We start from the raw sequence: 24,152 nt of genomic DNA on the forward strand, positions 1-24,152 counted from the left end.
AAATAAATGGAAGTTGGAATTGAAAGAATGCTTATGATCAGTCAATCGGAAAGATGCACAAAGTTCAGTTTTAGGTGCAAAATGATTCAGGAGTGATGACAAAGTTACCTTTGAGCAAATTTTAAAGATGTGAAAGATGAAGGTTTTCTTTCCATTTATGGTAATACCATAATATTTCCTGATAAACATCAGAACAGAAGGAAAAGCCAATTTTAAACAGCATAGAGGAGGAAGTAATTGAGAAACTAATCCATCCAGACTGACAGTTTTTTAAGCATATTCACTATGCAATTTCACTTTTACCATTTACCCTATTAAGGCAGAGATTTAATTTAGAGAATTTTGTTTAGAGACAAAATAAAACTTCAAAGAAACTACAGAAGTAAAATTAACTTCAAAGACACCCTTCTGAGTTGATTAGATACAACAAATGTTTACTTAAGCATTTAATAACCATCTAACTAATGTTTAAAGCTTATAAAAGTCATGCAAACAGGCTTTGGAGTTGCAAGTTTCTGTAAGTGCTAGTTCCATTGAGCACTCTTCCCTTTTCATCAGTTGGATGGGTGCAACCGCAGGCAGATACACTGGGGAGGAGCACTTTGCAGAGAACCTGACTAATTTGTTCCTTTAAGCACCAAATACTGTTGCTTTCACGCGCAAATAATGAACCTGTGTGAAAATGTAAAGATTTCAAGTCTCATCAGTAAGCCAGGAGTACTATGAGAATTGTCAGTGTATCACTTTGCAATTTGTACATTTTAAACCGTGTACCTTGGGGTACACAGTTTAAACCATGCCACCTTGGGGCTTCCCAGATGACATAGTGGTAAAGAAGCCGCTGGCCAATATAGGAGATGTGGGTTCCAGTGTTCTTGCTTGGAGAATCCCATGGACAGAGGAGCCTGGCGGGCTACAGTCCATGGGGTTGCAAAGAGTCAGACATGACTGAGCACACACAAACCCACAAACTATATTCACAGATTCTGAAGGTTCACTGTCTTTTGCCAATTCTCTTTTTAGAGGAACTATGGGACATTAATTTTAAAGCACAGAACCTTCATGCTGAAAAAGGACAATGTTAAAATTACTGATAGATCTAAGACTGTAAATTTTAAACATGAACTTATTACTAAACTCTTAATAGAATCAGTGGCAAATTATTATTCAGAACAGCCAAATGTACTGTTATAAAAAAGGTAAAAAATAAAGCAACAAACCCTCAAGTAAATAATTCTGAGAGGTGGTTGTTTTTCAGTCACTCAGTCATGTCGGATTCTTTGTGACCCCATGAACTACGGCACACCAGGCTTCCCCGTCCTTCACTGTCTCCCGGGGTTTGCTCAAACTCATGTCCATTGAGTCAGTGATGCCATCCAACCATCTCATCCTCTGCTCCCTCCTTCTCCTTTTGCCCTCAATCTTTCCAAGCATCAGGGGCTTTTCCAATTCTGAGGGGTGACCCTCATCAGTTGTGGGATGTTCTTCAAGATCTATTCTCCCTTTCATTGGCAATGGAATATAAGTTGGTCCCTGGCCACTCAAGGAAGTCTCTGTTCCCTAGTCTTCCTTATAGTCAGTGCAACCATGAGACTAAATTCTGGTTAAGGCAATGTGAGTGAAGGTGATACATGCCACTTCCAAGTTTGCACTTTAAATTATTGATCATGCACTGCTTTGCACCTTGCCAAGAGCCTACTGTTGCAAGAAGGTGAGAAAAGGAAATGTTTCCTGGGCCAGACACAGAAGCCATTTATTAAACATGCAAAACCACCCTCATCAAGATGGCCTGCTTCTGAGCTGTCACCCAAGAGAGGAATGACTTTCTCTTACATTTCCGCCACTGTCTTTTGTTTGTTTGCTTGTTGATCTTTTTCCCTAGTACATTTGCTCAGATTCTTAGCCTAAACCCTAACCAATTCAGGTACCAACCAACTAGAGAGGTGAGTTTAATTTGAGGACACTTTGAGCTGACTTTGAGGGAGATACAGGTGTAGATTGTCCAGGAGTTAGTATGGATGTGCAATGATACATCAGTCAGGAGAAACCATAGTAGGTGGGGACAACTGAATGGATTAAAGCAAAAATAATTCACTATGAAAGTGAAAAATAGCAACTGAGATGTCCTTCAGTTGCTGAAAGGATAATTAACTGGAGTACATCTAGACAATGGAATATCATTTGACACTAATGGGAAATGAGCTATGAAGTCATGAAAAGACATGGAATAACCTTAAATGCGCATTACTAAGTGAAAGAAACCAATGTGAAAAGGCTATATACTATATGAATCCAACTATATAATAATCTGGAAAAATAAGAAGCCTCCAACGTTACAAAGATGGGGAGAAGATCATGGATACCAGGGCTGGCGGAGGAGAATGGATAAGAAAATTATAGAGGAAAGTTAAGGTACTCTTATGGCAGAAAGCAAAGAAGAACTGAAGAGCCTCTTGATGAAAGTGAAAGAGAAAAGTGAAAAAGTTGGCTTAAAACTCAACATTCAGAAAACTAAGATCAAGGCATCTGGTCCCATCACTTCATGGCAAATAGATGGGGAGACAGTAGAAATACTAACAGACTTTATTTTCTTGGGATCCAAAATCAAATGGTGACTGCAGCCATGAAATTAAAAGACACTTCTTGCTCCTTGGAAGAAAAGCTATGACCAACCTAGACAGCATATTAAAAAGTAGACATCACTTTGCCAACAAAGGTCCATCTAGTCAAAGCTATGGTTTTTCCAGTGGTCATGTATGGATGCAAGAGTTGGACTATAAAGAAAGCTGAGTGCTGAAGAATTGATGCTTTTGAACTGTGGTGTTGGAGAAGATTCTTGAGAGTCCTTTGGACTGCAAGGAGATCCAACCAGTCCATCTTAACGGAAATCAGTCCTGAATATTCATTGGAAGGACTGATGCTAAAGCTGACACTCCAATGCTTTGGCCACCTGATGTGAAGAACTGACTCATTTGAAAAGACCCTGATGCTGGAAAAGATTGAAGGCAGGAGAAGGGGATGACAGAGGATGAGATGGTTGGATGGCATCACCGACACAATGGACATGAATTCGAGTAAATTCTGAGAGTTGGCGATGGACAGGGAGGCTTGGCATGGTGCAGTCCATGGGGTCACAAAGAGTCAGACACGACTAAGCAACTGAACTGAACTGAAGGCAGCAAAAATAGTTTGTATAGTATAATAATGGATACATGTCACTACACGTTTGTCTAAACTAATAGAAAATATACCAAGAATGAACCTTAAGGTAAACTATGGACTTTGGGTGATTATGTATCAAGGTAGGCTCATCAACTGTAACAAAAGTGCCACTCTAGTAGAGGATGTTGATAATGGGGAAGCCATTCATGTGTTGGGACAGGAGGTACTTGGGAAATCTCTGTGCCTCTCAATTTTGCTGTCAACTTAAAACTGTTCTAGGAAAGTCTTGAAAAGCTCCAATGTTAGTCAGTAATTTTTATATGTAAAATCCACCTCAATAAATCTGTTTATAAAAACAAACAAAAAGTGTAAAAGAAAGAAAATGGTGAATAACAAGATTCATATATGGAAGAATCACAATCATTTAGCATTGCAGATAATCCAAGAGGTCATGCAGTCTATTTGCCTTCTCTATAACTGAATACATCCTACAGAATGTGAAGTACGTTTTCAGGCACTCGCTTCTGCTACAGGAAAGTCACTGTCTCACAAAGGTGTGCATCACTTTTTATAGCGATCAAACATGAGTGATTTCTTCCTTAGATGGATCTGAAATCCAACTAACCCTTGTCTCCCGTCAGTGGTTTAACTATTATTCTTGCAAGTGACAAAAAGAAAAAAAAAAGTTTACTCCTCCTACTATGTAACATTCCTTTAACTCTTAGTTTGTCCTGTTTTCCTTTAGTCTTTCTGTTTTCAAATGAACTCCCTCAGGGTTTTTAATTTGGCTCTTAACCTCTCATGACATCCAGGCCCACTGCCATCGGGGTCACCCTGTAATGAGTTTTCTTCAGTTTGTTGATGTTCCTTAAATGTGCCCAGAATTCAATGTGCTACTCTAGGTATACCCTGATGAGGACAGGGAAGAAAAGCGACATTCACTGCCCCTGTTTTGGGCACTGTACATCTTGTAATAGGGCACATGATCAAATTATCTTTTTCTTATTTTTTTTCTGATAGCCCTGCTTTATTATCTGAAACCAATTACTCTTCCATTTTTTTCTGAGATGGCATGAACGTGGGAGAATCTAGAAGCAGGGAAACAAAAGATTTGTGTAATAAATCTAATGATGAGATGATATACAAGAGACACGAGACATTGTTTAGAGAAAAAAATAATAGGCATAGTAATGAATTAGCTGTGAAGAGTTAAAAAAAAAAAAAAAGAGGGAGGAGGCAACCACACTGAAATAACTACTAGTTTAAAGCAAGAGATTTAGGAAGGAGGAGTTTGGGAAGGAGCTATTAGAAAGAAGTGAAGAAAGGGCTTCATTGATGGCTCAGTGGTAAATAATTCACCCGTCAATGCAGGAAACGTGGGTTCAAGCCCTGACTCAGGAAGACCCCACATGCCATAGTGGAACAACTAAGCCTGTGCACCACAGCTATTGAGCCTGTGCTCTAGAGCCCGGCAGCCGCAACTGCTGAAGCCTGCCCCTGAGAGCCCATTTGTTGTAGAAAAAGAAACCATTGCAGTGAGAAGCCTGGGCACCGCAACTAGAAAGTAGTCCCCACGTGCTGCAACTAGAGAAAAGCTCACACAGCAATGAAGACCCAGCCCAGACAAAATTAAGTAAATAAATTTAAAAAATTAATTTAAAAAGGAAAGAGGTGAAGAAGATTCTTTCAGTTCTGCTGAAAAGTTCACAGCTAGCTTTGCTTTTCATGATGGAGAAAGGAGGAAAATAAGCTACTTTGGAAATAGATCTTGTTCAGATGCAAAATGGGACAGGGAGAGGAACGCTTACTCTTATGTACAACAGCACATGGAACCACGACGGGAGAAGAACAGATGGTTTGGTGGTTAAGATAAGCACTTAAAGTGAGGCTGTTCTTATCCTAAACTTATTCCAAACACCCAAGTTTCTTGAATCTGCAATATGACATTGGAAATATCACAATCAGGAAGCTTTCAGACGAGATTTCTGGCACTTCCTGAGGCAGTTGTATTCTCCAAGGACTGTTTTAATTAAGGCTCAGGAGATGAGTTCTCACTGCTGGTGGCTGTTGTGGTTTGAGCCCACACCTTCACCAAACAGATAAATTCATGCAGGTAATTGTGCCAAAACCCTTTACAATCAAGTCCCCGAGATTTATGGCTGTTTTTATCACCAAGCCTGTAAAGCTCCAGGAATTGTGATTGAAAAAGCAAGGGCTTATCCTCCATGAAGTAAAGAAACTAAAGAAAGCATTTATGTTACAGAAGACTGACTAGTAGTACACAATAAAGTACTTTTAGCTTCAATGCCAGCTCTTTTAGTAATGGATGACTTTGGGCAAGTTATTTGATCTTCTGAACTCTAGTTTTATGATTTGTTCATAAATGCATGCATTCTTGCACTCATTACTTCCAAATTAATTAAGTGCCTACTATGTTCTGCACAGATACTTACATAGTCTCTGCTCCAAGGAGTTTATATCTAGTGGGAAGAAGCCCAGTGGATTTCAGTTTTCTAGTCATTTGCTTTAAAATGATACCACGTACAAAGCACTATGCTAAACATTTTATACAGTATTTGCTTATTTTGCACAAAAATTTTATGAGGATATTTGTACCTCCAATTACAAATGGGGCAACTGAGAATTAAAAAGTTTAAATAATTCACCCAGTTAATGATTTAAATCAAGTATTTCTAATCCTGGTGCTTTTGTTCCTAACCTCCATACCACACTACTCATATCTGCCCACGTGCTGCTAAGGGGGATGAGAGAGGACCATGGGAAACCCTAAGGGGTTCCCACCACAGGCCATAACCCAAAGGATAGTAAAATATTTAGTTCACAGGGTTTAAAGGGGCTTTTATTTCCACAGAGGTTCAGGTGAAAGGACAGCACAATTTTAAAACGGACACAAAGCAGGTCAAGTCTTAAAATCAATCAGCGTGTGAAGACGCTACCGAACAATCTGCCTATGCAAGAAAGAATAGTGGATGTGGAACCTTTGGTCATGGTGCTCAGGAGTGGGAGGCAAGTGTGGGGAGTTGGGGAGGGGAGAGAGGAGAAGAGTGGGATCCATCCGTCCATATAGTCACCTTCCAAGAGCAAGAGGGCCATGAGATGGTGGAAAAAGCAGACTTATAGACTAGATTTAAAACTAATGCAGACTAATGATGCAATCCATCCCAGGAGGAAATAACACGGACCACAGTCAACATATTACCTATGGAATGCAATGGATCTTAAAAGGGTTTATCTGATGAACTTTGTTTTAGAAAGTATAAAAAGAGTGGGTTTCTCCTAGTTATTTGTCACCAGAACATACTCACAGTTTCACTAATTTAAAATGCTTCTTGCCACCACTGCATCTCCCTTATCCCACTGTGTTCCCCACCTGCCAACAGTTTGACACAGATTTGATGAATTTGCTTCCCAATTTTACAGCACTGAGGTCTTCTCTGTACCCAGCAGTACTGCGTGGAGTTCACTGATAATCTCCCGCGACCAGGTGCTTCTCTTTTAAATGGGCTGCCTCTCTCCCCATTCTGCTTTCATTTTTAGTACCGTGTAATCAGTCTTCAGCTTTTTAACTTGACTCTGAGTGGGCTCAAATTTTTTATTGGTAACAGCTTATGCTTCTGCCCTTGAGCCCTGGTAGCAAAAGAACTACATACATTTTAATAAAGTATCTTGCCATTCTGCCCTGTCATTTGCATACCTCTGTGTGCATGGGTATGCGCATATATGTGCAAACAAATACATATTGTGTGTAATACACACACACACACACACACACACACGATTGTTCCAAAAGGAACAAAGAACCAGAGGAGGAGGTGCAATGACAAGAGATGAAAGAAATTGAGGTTGGAACAGAAGCTAAATATGGGAAAACGTATAATAGAGGATAATTTGTCAGTCATTAAAAAAGAGAGTACTGTGACTTAGGGACATTTTGTGCTACCAAGCATTAGAAGAGGTGGACAGTTCAAGATGCCAGTTTCTTATTCCTATCATTTCTCAGAATTTGTTGTGATACGGAGCAGTGATTATGGGTTCACAGGCATCATAACTTTAGGAGTTTTCAGGATTTCTATTTCTCAAAATGGAACTGAGGAATGAGATAAGGGATGTGGGGCCCACATAGCTGCTACCAGAATCAAGCACCAGGGATTGGAAACAATTCTGACATGAGCAGGATGACCAGCCATTCTGTAGTCAAAAGAGTATTCAGTGGGATGCAGAAAGCATGGTTCCAGCCCTGACCCTGAGACAAAGAAATGGGAAAATGACAAAAACAATCGAAACATTTTTTTCTAATACTGAAATTACCAGTTTATATACACACACACACACACACACACACACACACACACACACTTCTTCATTTCATTTTAAGGTACTATCCTATAGAAAAAACGCAGTTCAGTTCAGTTCAGTCGCTCAGTTGTGTCCAACTCTTTGCAACCCATGAACCGCATCCCACTTCATAAACAAGAAAATAGAGACTCATCAAGTTAAATAACTGGTCCGAGTTAACAAATCTGATAAACTAACAGAGGCAGGCTTCGTACTAAGAACCTCAGGATTTCTGATTGTAGCCCTCTTTGCTTTCCCTTCTCACCTCCTAACTAACTAGGGAGGTCACACAGCCATGCCAGCTGTCTTGAGCCTCCAGGGATTTGCTGGTAAAATTAGATAACTCGTCTAGATCAGTAGTTTCCAAATGTGCATACATATGGGTACATACATGTGTGCCTATATGCTTGAGAGAGGCAGAGCCTTTCTGAACACAAAACCTTACAGAGTTTGCTGGATGTTACAGACACTGGCTGAGCCGTGTTGATTAAAGACTGGTGTCTCACTATCTCCATCCTCACTGTGACCCTCAAGAGATGCCAAGGAATACACAAGTTTTTAGAGAATAGCTTGAAAACCTCTGTGTAACATTCTTTGAACAAGTGTATGTGTGTGTGTGTGCACACACGTGTGTGCATGCATGCATGTGTGTGGTCGGGGGGCGGTGGTAAACCCAGTGACATGGTCTTTTTCTATTGTTCATCTTCGAAAGACTTTTTGGTCACAGTTTCCGAGTGCGGGAATTCATACGAAAGATACTTATTAAGCGTCTGTTAAGAGCAGAGCCTTAAAAGCCAGTTTCACCTCTGTGCTTGGAATTGGCTGCTGCTTCTCTTCCCAGAAGACAGTCCCATAAAGATGAGGTTGTGCAAATCCACTGCTCTGGGTTCTAGCTCCAGCTCCAACGCTAAGCTCCATGATTTCTGGAATGTCACCACTCTCTGAATGTGGCTCCTCATTTATAAAATGAGGGTGATCTCTAGGACCTCTTGCAGCTTTAACATTCTATGATATTATGCCAATTTTATGACTTCAAAAAAACAATTAGATACTTTTTTTATTTCCACAGCACTACATCCTATGGGCTGACAGTTGCCTGCCATGGATGAAATTACTTTTTAATAACTATGTATTTGGTGCTCATTTTAAATTTTTAAAGTATCCCCTTCAGGGCATAAACACATTTCTATATCTAGCTATTTAACTGTGAGGGAGGAAAAGGCTTAAACTCATAATTTTGCATTCTAATTTTGTAGGTTGGACTTTCAGTCTGGGTGTGAAGTCTGGGCAGTAAGAGCTACATTTGAGAGCTGTGCTCCTTGAGCAGAGCACAAAGGGGCTTGGGGACAAGAAGAGGAAGAAAGGCGATGTGCCCCACTTATAGAAACTAGGGGTGGGCTCTGAGAAGGAGTTTAACATCGTCCTTACCTCGGCTCTTTTTTCTCATGTTTCACCATCTCACCCATTTTCTAAACAGATCTCTGTAATTTTTCCTCTTTTAAAAATATAAGAATTACACAAAGGGTAAAGTATTCTTTAGTATAATAGACACAATGCATGTAAACTCAAGGAACTATTAACCTAGATTCATTTTAAAATGTTTAACAGGGTAACAAATACTGGAGAGGCTGACAGTAAAAGGTACTCACATAATTTTGTCACATTGTAAAACGTATAAATCTTTGGATAAGGAACTGAGATTCCAAAATCAGAACGACATTCCTGACAATACTAGCCAAGAAAGTCTCATCACCAAATATTTATTAAGCACTTGCTTTATACCAAAACTATTTAAATTGGTAAAAAAAATTGAAATTTATCTATAGTAATAAAAAATTAGAACCAGTATAAACATCCAAATATAGGAGATTGATCTAGTATGGCTTATTAATTCATTCAAATATTATAAAGCCACTGAATCTTAAAATACATAAGCTGTTTAACATTAAAATATGGTGGTGATTTAGTCACTAAGTCATGTCTGACTCTTGCAATCCCATGGACTGTAGCCCACCAGGCTGCTCTGTCCATAGGATTTCCCAGGCAAGAGTAATGGAGTGGGTTGCCACTTCCTTCCCCAGGGGATCTTCCCAATCCAGGGATCAAACCCACTTCTGCTGCATTTCAGGCAGATTCTTTACCGACTGAGCCACCAGGGAAGCCGTACGTTTAGGCTATTATGTTAAATAGAAAAGCAAATCAGAAAATGGTTTGTATATTATCTCAAACTATGTAAAATATCATTCATATGGTCAGCAATTTGAAAGAAATATGAAAAAGTGAAATGAGTTTTCATTAAAGTAATAATATTGTGTGTGATCCTTTTGAAGATGGTGTTAAATGACGATATTAGAGTACCTTTGTCCAGCAACAAAAAGGGGCTGCATTCCCTAATGACACCTTGTGTGAATGTGATAGCATTTAGCTACAGGAGAGACTTCTTAAGGTTCATGGTGATTCCAGTTCCACAATGTGGCCGCCTGAGGTCTGACCATTCGTGCCGCCAACTACATAGAAGATTATATAACCTTTTGTAAACTTTCACAGCTCTAATTCTTTCTCGAGGGGAATACTGGAAAGTGGCTCCTTTGCAGATTTCATAAATTTTCATTTTTCAACTCCCCCCCTCAGTCTCTTCTAATGAATTTAAAAAAAAAAAATTCTTCTGGAAGTTTCATGCTGTAGTACTACCTGTGGGTATGATTCCCCATGTGAGGATGTCAAATTTAATTAGATTTTGCTCTCTGTTACTTAATGACTCAACTAGGCTCACAAGTCCAAGATCATAACCTCCCTACTAGGCTGCCAAGTTAGCTATTTCAAGGAACCACTATTTATGGTACCCAATCATAATTATTTTAAACCATGCCCAGAAAATAATAAAACTAGTAAAACTCGCTTAATTATATCCTTCTTCTGTGGATAATCAAGCATTTCACAAGATTTCTTCACTCAGTCTCACATATAACACAGGCAAGAAACTTCTAAGGGCTTCTTTAACCAAAAAAGACTCATCCTTAATTACCTCCTTTTCCTATAAGAAATTTTCAGTGCACTGAGCAGATTCCAATGATATCTGACAAAAGCATAAGGAATCCAGAACTAGATAAAATAAATATTTTTTTCTTAAGGCAAACAAAGAGGATATATTTTTCTGGGTCCAAAAATGTTCTGTTCTTCTGAAAACCTTCGGAGCCTGTTCACTTTCTAGGTCTTCATTGATCACTTTGGTCTATAAAGTGCCAATAAACATGTAACAAGTAAACAACATATAACAAAAATGTTGAGATCTGAGGAAAAGCTTTATCAACTCTACGGAAGTCAAAAGGCACACAGGAAAAGGCAGCCTCATATCCTTCCTGAGGGTCTCATGCCATCAGCCCATCTGGCTTGAAGCAACACTGATCAGATAATGATGCTCTGTGAGAGTGCTGCCAGCCCTAGAATGAACTCCTGAGTGATTCCCTGTCTTTTTTTGTTCGCCATTGTCATTCAGCTCCTGGGACAGCATATCTTGCCTATAGTAAGTGCTTAGTATCAATCCATACTTGTTAAATAAATGAATCTACACTGCTTTTGATTTACTGATCAGAAACAAATTTTCCCCACTGTAACTGAAACTGTGCAATAAATGGACTTTGATAGTAATTTGAACAAAGAAAGTGAAAGTCACTCAGTCACGTCCAACTCTTTGCAACCCCATGGACTATACAGTCCATGGAATTCTCCAGGCCAGAACACTGCAGTGGGTAACCGTTCCCTTCTCCCGAGGATCTTCCTGACCCAGGGATCAAACCGGGGTCTCCTGCATTACAGGAAGATTCTTTACCAGCTGAACTAGCAGGAAAGCCCCAAATGAGACCTTGTCACCTGAACAGGGACTTGAACCCTAGGCACTCAGATTAAAAATCTGATGCTCTACCAAATGAGCTATCCAGGCTCCCTAAGCCAGCTGTAAAGAGTATTTTGGGAGCAACTCCTACAGCTCAATTCCAGAAAAATAAATGACCCAATCAAAAAATGGGCCAAAGAACTAAATAGACATTTCTCCAAAGAAGACATACAGATGGCTAACAAACACATGAAAAGATGCTCAACATCACTTATTATCAGAGAAATGCAAATTAAAACCACTATGAGGTACCATTTCACACCAGTCAGAATGGCTGCGATCCAAAAGTCTACAAATAATAAATGCTGAAGAGGGTGTGGAGAAAAGGGAACCCTCTTACACTGTTGGTGGGAATGCAAACTAGTACAGCCACTATGGAGAACAGTGTGGAGATTCCTTAAAAAACTGGAAATAGAACTGCCTTATGATCCAGCAATCCCACTGCTGGGCATACACACTGAGGAAACCAGAAGGGAAAGACACACGTGTACCTCAATGTTCATCGCAGCACTGTTTATAATAGCCAGGACATGGAAGCAACCTAGATGTCCATCAGCAGATGAATGGATAAGAAAGCTGTGGTACATATACACAATGGAGTATTACTCAGCCATTAAAAAGAATACAGTTGAATCAGTTCTAATGAGGTGGATGAAACTGGAGCCTATTATACAGAGTGAAGTAAGCCAGAAGGAAAAACATCAATACGGTATACTAACGCATATATATGGAATTTAGAAAGATGGTAACAATAACCCGGTGTATGAGACAGCAAAAGAGACACTGATGTATAGAACAGTCTTATGGACTCTGTGGGAGAGGGAGAGGGTGGGAAGATTTGGGAAAATGACATTGAAACACATAAAATATCATGTAAGAAACGAGATGCCAGTCCAGGTTCGATGCACAATACTGGATGCTTGGGGCTAGTGCACTGGGACGACCCAGAGGGATGGTATGGGGAGGGAGGAGGGAGGAGGGTCTAGGATGGGGAACACATATATACCTGTGGCTGATTCATTTTGATATTTGGCAAAACTAATACAATTATATAAAGTTAAAAATAAAATAAAATTAAATTAAATTAAAAATAAAAAACCAAAAAAAAAATAAAATAAAATTTTAATAAGTTCAAATAAAAAAAAAAAAGAGTATTTTGGGGAAATTTGTGATAGAAATGACACCTCTGCAGCTTCTCTTGCATTGCTCTTCACAAAAGTAGAACTCTTTCATCTTTCTGGCCTCAATTTAACCACTTCTTGGGCTTCCCTGGTGGCTCAGAGGTTAAAGCGTCTGCCTGCAATGCGGGAGACCTGGGCTCGATCCCTGGATTGGGAAGATCCCCTGAAGAAGGAAATGGCAACCCACTCCAATGTTCTTGCCTGGAGAATCCCATGGGTGGAGAAGCCTGGTGGGCTACAGTCCACGGGGTCGCAAAGAGTCAGACACGACTTAGTGACTTCACTCCACTCACTCACTCTGGAGTGGTCTGACCAGATCACCCAATCTAAAGACCTATCCCTCCAGGCATAATTTCACTACAGCATTAATCAGAATATGCATTTATATAGTGCTTTGGGGTAAACAGTTACTTCCCTCTCTTGTCTCCAAGTTGCATGTCCATTTTCTTCATCACCATAAATTAGCACAGTACCAGATTCATATCAGATGCTTAAATGAGTGCATATAACATATATTCAAAGTCCATTTTTACATCGTTTAAATTGTGTCTGAAAATACATTTTTAGACTCAAGCTTGTCTCTTAGAACAGAATTTTCCCGTCTCTTCAACGTCTCCATTTTCCTTTTCATATTAGTCACTCAGTCGTGTCCTACTCTTTGCGATTCTATAGACTGTAACCCACCAGGCTCCTCTGTCCATGGGATTTTCTAGACAAGAATACTAGAGTGTGTTGCAATTTCCTTCTCTCGGGATCTTTCCGACCCAGGGATCGAAACTGGGTCTCCTGCATTGCAGCCATATCCTTTATCGTCTGAGCCACCAGGGAAGGCTTTTCCTCTCCTCTCTCGCCTCTTATTTCTATTATCATTTCACTACCCTCCTTCTTCTTCTAGTCTCTCTTCCCTGCCACCGTATTTGTGAATTTTATGAATGACAGCTCACACATGGAAGATATGTTCCCACTTACTGTCTATTAGGTAATGAGCAACAAAAATGAGAGATGACTCATATTTTAAAGGGTCATAACTTTCAATCACATAATTTTGCCAAGCATTCCAACAGCTGTGATTTTAAAAGTCATCAAAATTCAGTCATGCTGGTACTGCTTCAAAATAGACTGAAGATAAAGCATTCTACTAACTCATATTAACCATATACAAAGATGTATCTAATTAAACACATGCTATATATTTGTACATAGGGAGCACAAGCTGTTTTTGTTTTTTTTGGAAAAACTAGTCTAAGCCAGACATAAAATGCAAAATACAGATGTGCAAGGTAAGTAAACTGTGTTAGTCATTCAGTTGTGTCCAACTTTTTGTGAGCACACATACTGGGTGGGGCCTGCCAGGCTTCTCTAGCCATAGAATTCTCCAGGCAAGGATACTGGAATGGATTGTCATTCCCTTCCCCAGCAGATTTTCCTGAACCAGGGATCAAACTCAGGTCTCCTGCACAACAGGCAGATTCTTTAACATCTAAGTCACCAGAGAAGACCAAGGTAAGCCAAGTTCAGTTCAGTCACTCAGTTGTGTCCAATTCTTTGCAATCTAATGGATTGCAGCACGCCAGGCTTCTCTGTCCATCAACAACTTCCTGAGCTTGCTCAAACTCATGTCCATTGAACCGGTGATACCATCCAACCATCTCATTCTCTGTCGTCCCCTTCTCCTCCTGCCTTCAATCATGCCCAGCATCAGGGTCTCTTCCAATGAGTCAGTTCTTTGCATCAGTTTGCCTAAGTAATGGAGCTACAGCTTCAACATCAGTCCTTCCAATGAATATTCAGGATTGATTTCCTTTAGGATTGATCTCCTTGCAGTCCAAGAGACTCTCAAGAGTCTTTTCCAACCCTACAGTTCTAAAGCACCAATTCTTTGGTGCTTAGCTTTCCATATAGTCCAAATCTCACATCCACACATGACTACTGGAAAAAACCATAGCGTTGACTAGACAGACCTTTGTGGGCAATGTAATGTCTCTGATTTTTAATATGCTGTCTAGGTTGGTCATAGCTCTTCTTCCAAGCAGCAACGGTCTTTTAATTTCATGGTTTCTGTCACCATCTGCAGTGATTTTGGAGCCCAAGAAAATAAAGTCTGTTACTGTTTTCATGTTGCCTGATCTATTTGCCATAATGTGATGGTACCAGATGCCATGATCTTAGTTTTCTGAATGCTGAGTTTTAAGCTAACTTTTTGACTCTCCTCTTTCACTTTCATCAAGAGACTCTTTAGTTGCTCTTTGCTTTTTGCCATAAAGTTGGTGTCATCTGCATATTTGAGGTTATTGATATTTCTGCTGGTGATCTTGATTCCAGCTTGAGCTTCATCCAGCCCAGGATTTTGCATGATGCACTCTGCATTTAAGTTAAATAAGCAAGGTGACATTATAAAGCCTTGATGTACTCCTTTCCCAATTTGGAACCTGTTCATTGTTCCATGTCCAGTTCTAACTGTTGCTTCTTGACCTGCATACAGATTTCTCAGGAGGCAGGTCAGTGGTCTGGTATTCCCATCTCTTTAAGAATTTTCCACAGTTCCTTGTGATCCACACAGTCAAAGGCTTTGGTGTAGTCAATTCAGCAGAAGTTTTTCTAGAACTTTTTTCTTTTTCTATGATCCAAAGGATGTTGGCAATTTGATCTCTGGTTCTTCTGCCTTTACTAAATCCAGTTTCATCATATGGAAGTTCACAGTTGATGAACCATTGAAGCCTCGCTTGGAGAATTTTGAGGATTACTTTCCTAGTGTATGAGATCAGTGCAATTGTGCAGTAGTTTGAGCATTCTTTGGCATTGCCTTTCTTTGGGACTGGAATGAAAACTGATTTTTTCCAGTCCTGTAGCCACTTCTGAGTTTTCCAAATTTGCTGGCATATTAAGTGCAGCACTTTCACAGCATCATCTTTTAGGGTTTGAAATAACTCAGCTGAAATTTCATCACTTCCATAGCTTTGTTTGTAGTGATGCTTCCTAAGGCCCACTTGACTTCACATTCCAGGATGTCTGGCTCTAAGTAAGTGATCACACCATCGTGATTATCTGCGTCGTGAAAGATCTTTTTTGTACAGTTCTTCTGTGTATTCTTGCCACTTCTTAATATCTTTGCTTCTGTTAGGTCCATACGATTTCTGTCCTTTATTGTGCCCATCTTTTCATGAAATGTTCCCTTCAGTTCAGTCGCTCAGTCATGTCCGACTCTTTGCGACCCCATGAATCGCAGCACACCAGGCCTCCCTGTCCATCACCAACTCCCGGAGTTTACCCAAACTCATGTCCATCCATATATGACTACTGGAAAAACCATAGCCTTGACTAGACAGACCTTTGTTGGAAAAGTAATGTCTCTGCTTTTTAATATGCTGTGTAGCTTGGTCATAACTTTCCTTCCAAGGAGTAAGCATCTTTTAATTTCATGGCTGAAATCACCATCTGCAGTGATTTTGGAGCCCAAAAGATAAACTCTGATACTGTTTCCACTGTTTCCCCATCTATTTCCCATGAAGTGATGGGACCAGATGCCATGATCTTCGTTTTCTGAATGTTGGGCTTTAATAAAACCTTTTCACTCTCCTCTTTCACTGTCATCAAGAGGCTTTTTATTTCCTCTTCACTTTCTGCCATAAAAGTGGTATCATCTGCATATCTGAGGTTATTGAGATTTCTCCCAGCAATCTTGATTCCGGCTTGTGGTTCTTCCAGCCCAGTGTTTCTCATGATGTACTCTGCTGCTGCTGTTAAGTCACTTCAGTCATGTCAACTCTGTGCAACCCCATAGACGGCAGCCAACCAGGCTCCCCCATCCCTGGGATTCTCCAGGCAAGAATGCCAGAGTGGGTTGCCATTTCCTTCTCCAATGCATGAAAGTGAAAAGTGAAAGTGAAGTCGCTCAGTCGTGTCCGACTCTTAGCGACCCCATGGACTGCAGCCCACCAGGCTCCTCTGTCCATGGGATTTTCCAGGCAAGAGTACTAGAGTGGGGTGCCATTGCCTTCTGCATGTAAGTTAAACAAGCAGGGTGACAATATGCAGCCTTGACGTACTCCTTGTCCTATTTGGAACCAGTCTGTTGTTCCATGTCCAGTTCTAACTGTTGCTTCCTGACCTGCATATAGGTTTCAGTGGCTTCTCTAATTTTCTTGAAGAGATCTCTTGTCTTTCCCATTCTATTGTTTTTTTCTTTGCACTGATCACTGAGGAAGGCTTTCTTATCTCTCCTTGCTCTTCTTTGGAACTCTGCATTCAGATGGGCATAGTTTTCTTTTCTCCTTTGCCTTTAGCTTCTCTTCTTTTCTCAGCTATTTGTAAGGCCTCTTCGGACAACCATTTTGCCTTTTTTTTTTCTTTTTGGTGATGGTCTTGGTCACTGCCTCCTGTACAATATCATGAACCTCCATCCATAGTTCTTCAGGAACTCTGTCTATCAGATCTAATCCCTTGAATCTATTTGTCACTTTCACTGCATAATTGTAAGGGATTTGATTTAGGTCACATCTGAATGGTCTAGTGATTTCCCCTACTTTCTTCAATTTAAGTCTGAATTTTGCAATAAGGCATTTTTGATTGGAGCCACAGTCAGCTCTTGGTCTTGTTTTTGCTGATTTATAGAGCTTCTCCATCTTCGGCTGCAAAGAATATAATCAATCTGATTTCAGTATTGACCATCTGGTGATGTCCATTTGTAGAGTTGTATCTTGTGTTGTTGGAAGAGGGCGCTTGCTATTCCAGTGCATTCTCTCAACAAAACTCTGTTAGGCTTTGCCCTGCTTCATTTTGTACTCCAAGGCCAAACTTGCCTGTTACTCCAGGTATCTCTTGACTTCCTACTTTTGCAATCCACTTCCCTATAATGAAAAGGGCATCTTTTTTGGTGTTAGTTTTATTAAGTCTTGTAGGTCATCATAGAACTGCTCAACTTCAGCTTCTTTGGATTAGTGGTTGGGGCACAGACATGCCTTACTGTGATACTGAATGGTTTGCCTTGGAAACAAACTGAGATCATTCTGTCATTTTTGTGACTGCACCTAAGTATTGCATTTCAGAGTCTTTCAATGACTATGAGGGCTACCCCATTTCTTCTTCAAAGGGATGCTTGCCCACAGTAGTAGATATCATGGTCATCTGAATTAAATTTGCCCATCCCAGTCCATTTTATTTCACTGTTTCCTAAAATGTTGATGTTCACTCTTGCCATCTCCTGTTTGACCACTTCCAATTTACCTCGATTCATGGACCTAACATTCCAGATTCCTATGCAATATTGTTCTTGACAGCACCCGACACTACTTCCATCACCAGTCACAACCACAACTGGGTGTTATTTTCACTTTGGCTCCATCTCTTTATTTTTCTGCAGTTATTTCTCCACTCTTCTCCAGTAGCACATTGGGCACCTACCAATCTGAGGAGTTCATCTTTCAGTGTCATATATTTTTGCCTTTACGTACTGTTCAGAGAATTTTCATACTGTTCAGCGAGTTTTCATACTCTTCAGAGAATTCTGACAAAATGTGCTCCACTGGAGAAGGAAATTGCAAACCACTTCTTGCCTTGAGAACCCCATGAACAAGGTAAGCCAAGCCTGCCTTCAAAAGGAAGAAAACATTATTCCTGATGGTTTCTCTAAAATTCATTTGTTTGCTTTTTTAATCCTTTTTATTTTAAGTGAGCCATAGTTTTTACCACACTCATCAAAACTCTTCTTGAAGATGGTGCAAAGTATCAGAGAAGACATCCCTTCATAAAGCCTCCTGTGACAATTGTTCAATTGCTAAACTGTGTCCTATGCTGTGACCCCATGAACTGCAGCACACCAGGCTTCCATGTCCTTCCCTGTCTCCCAGAGTTTGCTCAAATTCATGTCCACTGAGCTGGTAATGCCATCCAACCATCTCATTCTCTGTTGCCCCCTTCTTCTTCTGCCCTCAGTCTTTCCCAGCATTAGAGTCTTTTTCAATAGGTCAGGTCTTCATATCAGGTGGCCAAAGTATTGGAGCTTCAACATCAGCATCAGTCCTTCCAATGAATATTCAGCATTGATTTACTTTAGTATTGACTGATTTGAAAGGGTCTCTCAAGTGTCTTCTCCAGCACCACAATTTGAAAGCATCAAATCACTGGTGCTCAGTCTTCTTTAAGGTCCAACTCTCACAGCTGGACACGAATACTGGAAAAACCATAGCTTTGACCGTACAGACCTCTGTCAGCAAAGTGATGTCTCTGCTCTTTAGTACTCTGTCTAGGTTGGTCACAGCTTTTCTTCCAAGAAGCAAGCATCTTTTAATTTCATGGCTGCAGTCAATGTCTGCAGTGATTTTGGAGCCCAAGAACATAAAATCTGCCACTTTTTTCACTTTTCCCTCATCTATTTGCCATGGAGTGTTGCGACTGTATGACATGATCTTCATTTTTAGAATTTTGAGTTTTAAGCTAGCTTTTGCACACTCCTCTTTCACCCTCATCAAGAGACTCTCTCATTCCTCTTAGTTTCTGCCATTAGAGTGGATTATCTGCATATCTGAGTTTGTTGATATTTTTCCTGACAGTCTTGATTCCAGCCTGTGATTCATCCAGCCCATCATTTTGCATGAGGTACTCTGCATATAAGTTAAATAAGCGGGTGACAATATACAGCCTTGATGTACTCCCTTCCCAATTTTGAACCAATCTGTTTTTCCATGTCCAGTTCTAACTGTTCTTCTGGACCTACATACAGCTTTCTCAGGAGACAGCTAAGGTGGTCTGATATTCCCAGCTCTTTAAGAATTTTCCACATTTTGTTGTGTTCCACACAGTCAAAGGTTTTAGCATAGTCAATGAAGCAGATGTTTTTCTGGAATTCCTTTGCTTTCTCTATGATCCTGTGACAGAACATGATTATAAATCAATGTTGTTAAGGTTAAACAATGTATTAATCATTCTTAAAGGATACATAACTGTGAAAGAGGAAACATACCCAAATGCAGAACCTCACCTTTAGCATCAGTAGAATAGTTACAACTCAATCTCTGCAATTAAGACAGACCGAGCTTTGATTTCAGGTTTCACCTTTATTGATCATGTCACTTTAGACAAAGCACTGGACTCTCTGAGTCTCACCTTTCTTATATGTAAAATAAAGGTATAATAATATCTACTAAATATGGTGATTAAATGGGCCTGAAAAATAATGTGTAATACAGTAGTAGGTACATGGAGTAAGTACTCAATTGTTTTTGTTTAATTGCAAAGTCATGTATTACTCTTTCATAACCCCATGGACTGTAGCCCACCAGGGTCCTCTGTTTAGGGAATTCTCCAGGCAAGAATACTGGAGTGGGTTGCCATTCCCTGCTCGAGGAGAAGTTCCTAACCAGGAATCGAACCTGGGTCTTCTGCATTGACAGGCAAGTTTTCTACCACTGAGTCACCAGGGAAGTCCAAGTACTCAATTAAATGATAGTTATTACTACTACTGTGATTCTCATCAGTAATGCTATGTTATTTTGGTAGTGGCAGTGATTACTTCATTCTTGTCAAATGCTAAAAGAATGTGGCAAAATAAGGGAAGCCAATTCTAAGTGCCATCATGTGGAAAATATATCAAGTAAAGCAAATGTGGGTGCTATAAGAAAACTAGACTGGACTCTCAAAAGGAGATTAACTTAATCCCCCATTTACTCATGAAAGAAGGTGAGGGCATTAGGGTCAGCAGATAGCCTATTCAGGCTTCACTTTTGGTTCAACTGGTAAAGAATCTGCTTGCAATGTGGAAGACCTGGGCTCGATCCCTGATTCATTTTCTCATCCAGTATTTCCTACTGCTACTGCTGCTGCTAAGTTGCCTCAGTCGTGTCCGACTCTGTGCAACCCCATAGACGGTGGCCCACCAGGCTCCCCTGTCCCTGGGATTCTCCAGGCAAGAACACTGGAGTGGGTTGCCATTTCTTTCTCCAATGCATGAAAGTGAAAAGTGAAAGTGAAGTCACTCAGTCATGTCCGACTCTTTGCGACCCCATGGACTGGAGCCCACCAGGCTCCTTGGTCTATGGGATTTTCCAGGAAAGAGTACTGGGGTGGGGTGCCATTGCCTTCTCCAGTATTTCCTACAGGCTTTTCAAATAAGGACTTGAAGAAGCATTTAGGTAACATCAGCTCTATCATATTACTCTAGGAATCAGTGAATATGTCTGAATTTAAGAAGTTATAAAAATGTTTGACAAATTTAAATCCAAACACATATTTAAATTCAAATAAAAATTTGAATAAATCCCACAATTAATTTTCTCCAGTTTCATTTTCATTATTTGTAAGTTAGCTTTATCATGGAAATTTCACAAACAAAAATATCAAAATTTCTTTTGAAAATGTTTTCTTTGAAAGTGTTTTCTTTATAGTTTTAGTCTACCAAATTAAGACATTCAGAGAAAAATGAACAGAAACATTTGCATTTTTCTCATATCTCAAATAATAACACATGATCAATTACCTATGTAAAGAAAACAAAAGGAAATCTAGAAGTTACAAAATATTCTCAGCGTAGTCATGAATAAAATCTAAATTCAGATGTTAATACCACAAATAAACTTAGCTGGAAATTCCTGTTTATTTTAGATTTTTATAGGCTAGACATAAATTTGCTATTAATATAGAGAGACTCATTGGAAAAGACTCTGATGCTAGGAGGGATTGGGGGCAGGAGAAGGGGATGACAGAGGATGAGATGGCTGGATGGCATCACTGACTCGATGGACATGAGTCTGAGTGAACTCCGGGAGTTGGTGATGGACAGGGAGGCCTGGCATGCTGCGATTCATGGGGTCGCAAAGAGTCGGACACGACTGAGAGACTGAACTGAACTGAACTGAGTTGTACTTCAGAATACCAATAACTACAGGAAATTGCCAATATATAAAGCATGCATTCCAAAATTTCATTTATAATTCAGTCATTTGGAACTTGCAACAGCTTTTCCCATATAACTATTTACAATTTGTGGTTAAGTTCATATGTAAGGCCACATATGCTACTTTTACATGAAATCATTGTAAAACATTTATCTACAGAAGGAAACTAATATATACTTTCATTAATAAAACATAAACTAAAATAATACAATGTTAAACTGAGATAAAGTTTATTATTATATATTTATTCAAAACTCTATGCATTGGTGAAAAGAATGGCAAAACTCAAAAGGGAAGAGGTGTGGTATGTTTGGTAGAATTCCCAAAGAAAGCTTAAGAGTATCTTCAAGGACTTAGCTATTTTCGGCCAAATTCTCTTTTTTCCTAAATCATTTCAGATCTTACAAAAGGTACAGGTAGATTTTCAGAACCATATTTAAATATTATCAGTTACTGACTAAAAAATGTAAATGAAAAGAAGAGAGGGTAAGTGAATTATAAGGAGCTATGGGGGAGGTAAATTTGAAATAAGCAAGCAGAAATGTCTGGAAACAAAGGAGACTGCCTGGGAGGAAAACTGAGCTACATGCAGAGAATGCCAGAGGTGCAGGATTGTGTATAATCCTTTGGTAGCAGATTAAGAAAGTGTTGGAGCAGAAATCCGGCCAACTTGTCCTATGAGCTGACTACAAAATGGCAGGAGTGCTTCTTCATGACATTTTGGTTGCCAGAGAATGTGCACAAGTTGTAAGAAGGTAAACACTTAGCAGGCTCTGCTGTGATGCTCTTATAGAGCCTTTCACACTTGTGGGTGGAACACTTTTTCTGTCTTTACCAGGTTAACATGCAAACCTTATGATCTTAGAAACACTCAACATTGATTGGTCTTCTCTAGCCATGTGTTGGGTATTGGGTTTTAGCTTTTTAGCACATTGTGATACTGCTTCTTAATTAGTGGAACAAAAACTAAATGTGTGGTAGAAATAAGGACATTTGATATTACAGTCATACATACTGTAGTATAGTGCTATGCTCTTGCAGCTATTTTCATATATTACAAAAAGTGTTTGATTTCTGACTTCCCATCTGACAATAGACACAGCGAGAAGTCCAGACAGACTCTATGAATAACTTTTTGCCTGTAATGCAATCGTGCTGTCCCTAGTCTGTGGGCTATGTCACCTCCAATTAAACAGTGGCTCAATCAGTGTGAAGACAGCCTTCATATTGTTACCATAGAAAGGTTTCTCCTCTGTGAGTAAGCCTTTTCCAGCTGTCGAGATGTTCACCAATTGCTGCCTCAGCTCCTTGGAACCTGCTCGGCTTGTGAGCGCCGATGCATTTACTGTACTAGTAATTAATGCCGTTAGCATTGTAATTAAAAAGAAAAAAAAAAAAACTTTTTGCCTTTATACTCAGGGTGATAATGCTGCAAGTAAAAATTAATTAAAATGAGATGAATTGCCTTCAGTTAAACGAAACGGAAAGAGAAAAGGAGGGGTGGGGGGAGGAGGGACCTGACATAGAGTTTGCAGCCTTATTAATGAAGCAAACTGAGGAGGCTGGGCTTCACATTTTCCCCTGATTCTTCTTCCTTTGTGCTACAGTCTGGGTTAATGGAGCCCAAAGCTATCAGTTGGTGAGGCAATACAAAGAAGTTCCATTTTTGCTCCATTTGCTATGGGTCACTATGAAGACCGCAAACATGAGCGCCCATGTTTGTCAAGCCCCTCTTTAATTTCCCCTTATAGGTCTGTTTGAAGTAATGGGCTGTGAAATTGACTTCTATATTATTATTAATTAGATATGATGCCTGATTTTTCTTAACACTTGATACAGTGAAAAGGTCTGGTTCTTTGCATAGGACAAAATCCTGACAAATTCAATCATCGACTAAAACAGAGCTTGAGTGGGAAAGTCTGACCTCTTCTCATCCTGAAAGCAAAGACCTGGTGATCATCTTCCAATCTCCTGATTTTTCTGAATTTAGACTCCCAGTTCTGACTGAAGGACACAGATCCTTTAAATGAAAGTAATACACCAGCATTCTAAATTTCATAAAGGAACAACAATTAATCAATAAACACATGCTTAATGAAATCCTGGTGTGTATCTTAGGATTATGTCAGTGCTCCAGGGGATACAGAAACAGTGAAAAAACAACCCTTGTCTTCGAAGAATTGATAAACTCACTTAAAAAAAAAAAAAAGCTTAGTTGCATAAACCACTTATAAGTGGGTAATTGAAGCCTAAAGGCTTTGACACTCTGAGTGAAACAGGTTGGTATAAAAGAAGAGGTACTGGTCTGGAAGTCAGTAATAACTGCATGGTGAATGAGTGAGTGAGTGAAGTTGCTCAGTCGTGTCCGACTCTTTGCGACCCCATGGACTGTAGCCTACCAGGCTTCTCCATCCATGGGATTCTCCAGGCAAGAATACTGGAGTGGGTTACCATTTCCTTCTCCAGGGGATCTTCCTGACCCAGGGATCAAACCCACATCTCTCGCATTGGAGGCAGACGCTTTAACCTCTGAGCCACCAGGGAAGCCCTGCATGCATGGTAGAATAAGCCAAAGAAAAAGGAGAAGATAAAAGGACACAGTTAAAGAGGGAAGAATTTTCATTACAGCTCACAGCACATAATTTCTATATATCTCAAGTCATTCATTGGTCA

At 39.8% G+C, this 24,152-nt stretch overlaps 1 protein-coding gene and 1 non-coding gene across 2 annotated transcripts in view; both read right to left on the reverse strand.

The window, feature by feature from the left end:
* LSAMP (limbic system-associated membrane protein) overlaps window positions 1–24,152 on the reverse strand; it is a 713,821-nt gene that overhangs the window by 453,113 nt on the left and 236,556 nt on the right. The gene's annotated exons all lie outside the window — the stretch shown is intronic.
* TRNAK-UUU lies at window positions 11,386–11,458 on the reverse strand. Its single transcript has one exon. It is a non-coding gene; the product is annotated as a tRNA-Lys (tRNA).

This window comes from Bison bison, unplaced genomic scaffold (genome assembly GCF_000754665.1).
Source record: "Bison bison bison isolate TAMUID 2011002044 unplaced genomic scaffold, Bison_UMD1.0 scf7180017864215, whole genome shotgun sequence".
Classification (NCBI taxonomy): domain Eukaryota; kingdom Metazoa; phylum Chordata; class Mammalia; order Artiodactyla; family Bovidae; genus Bison; species Bison bison.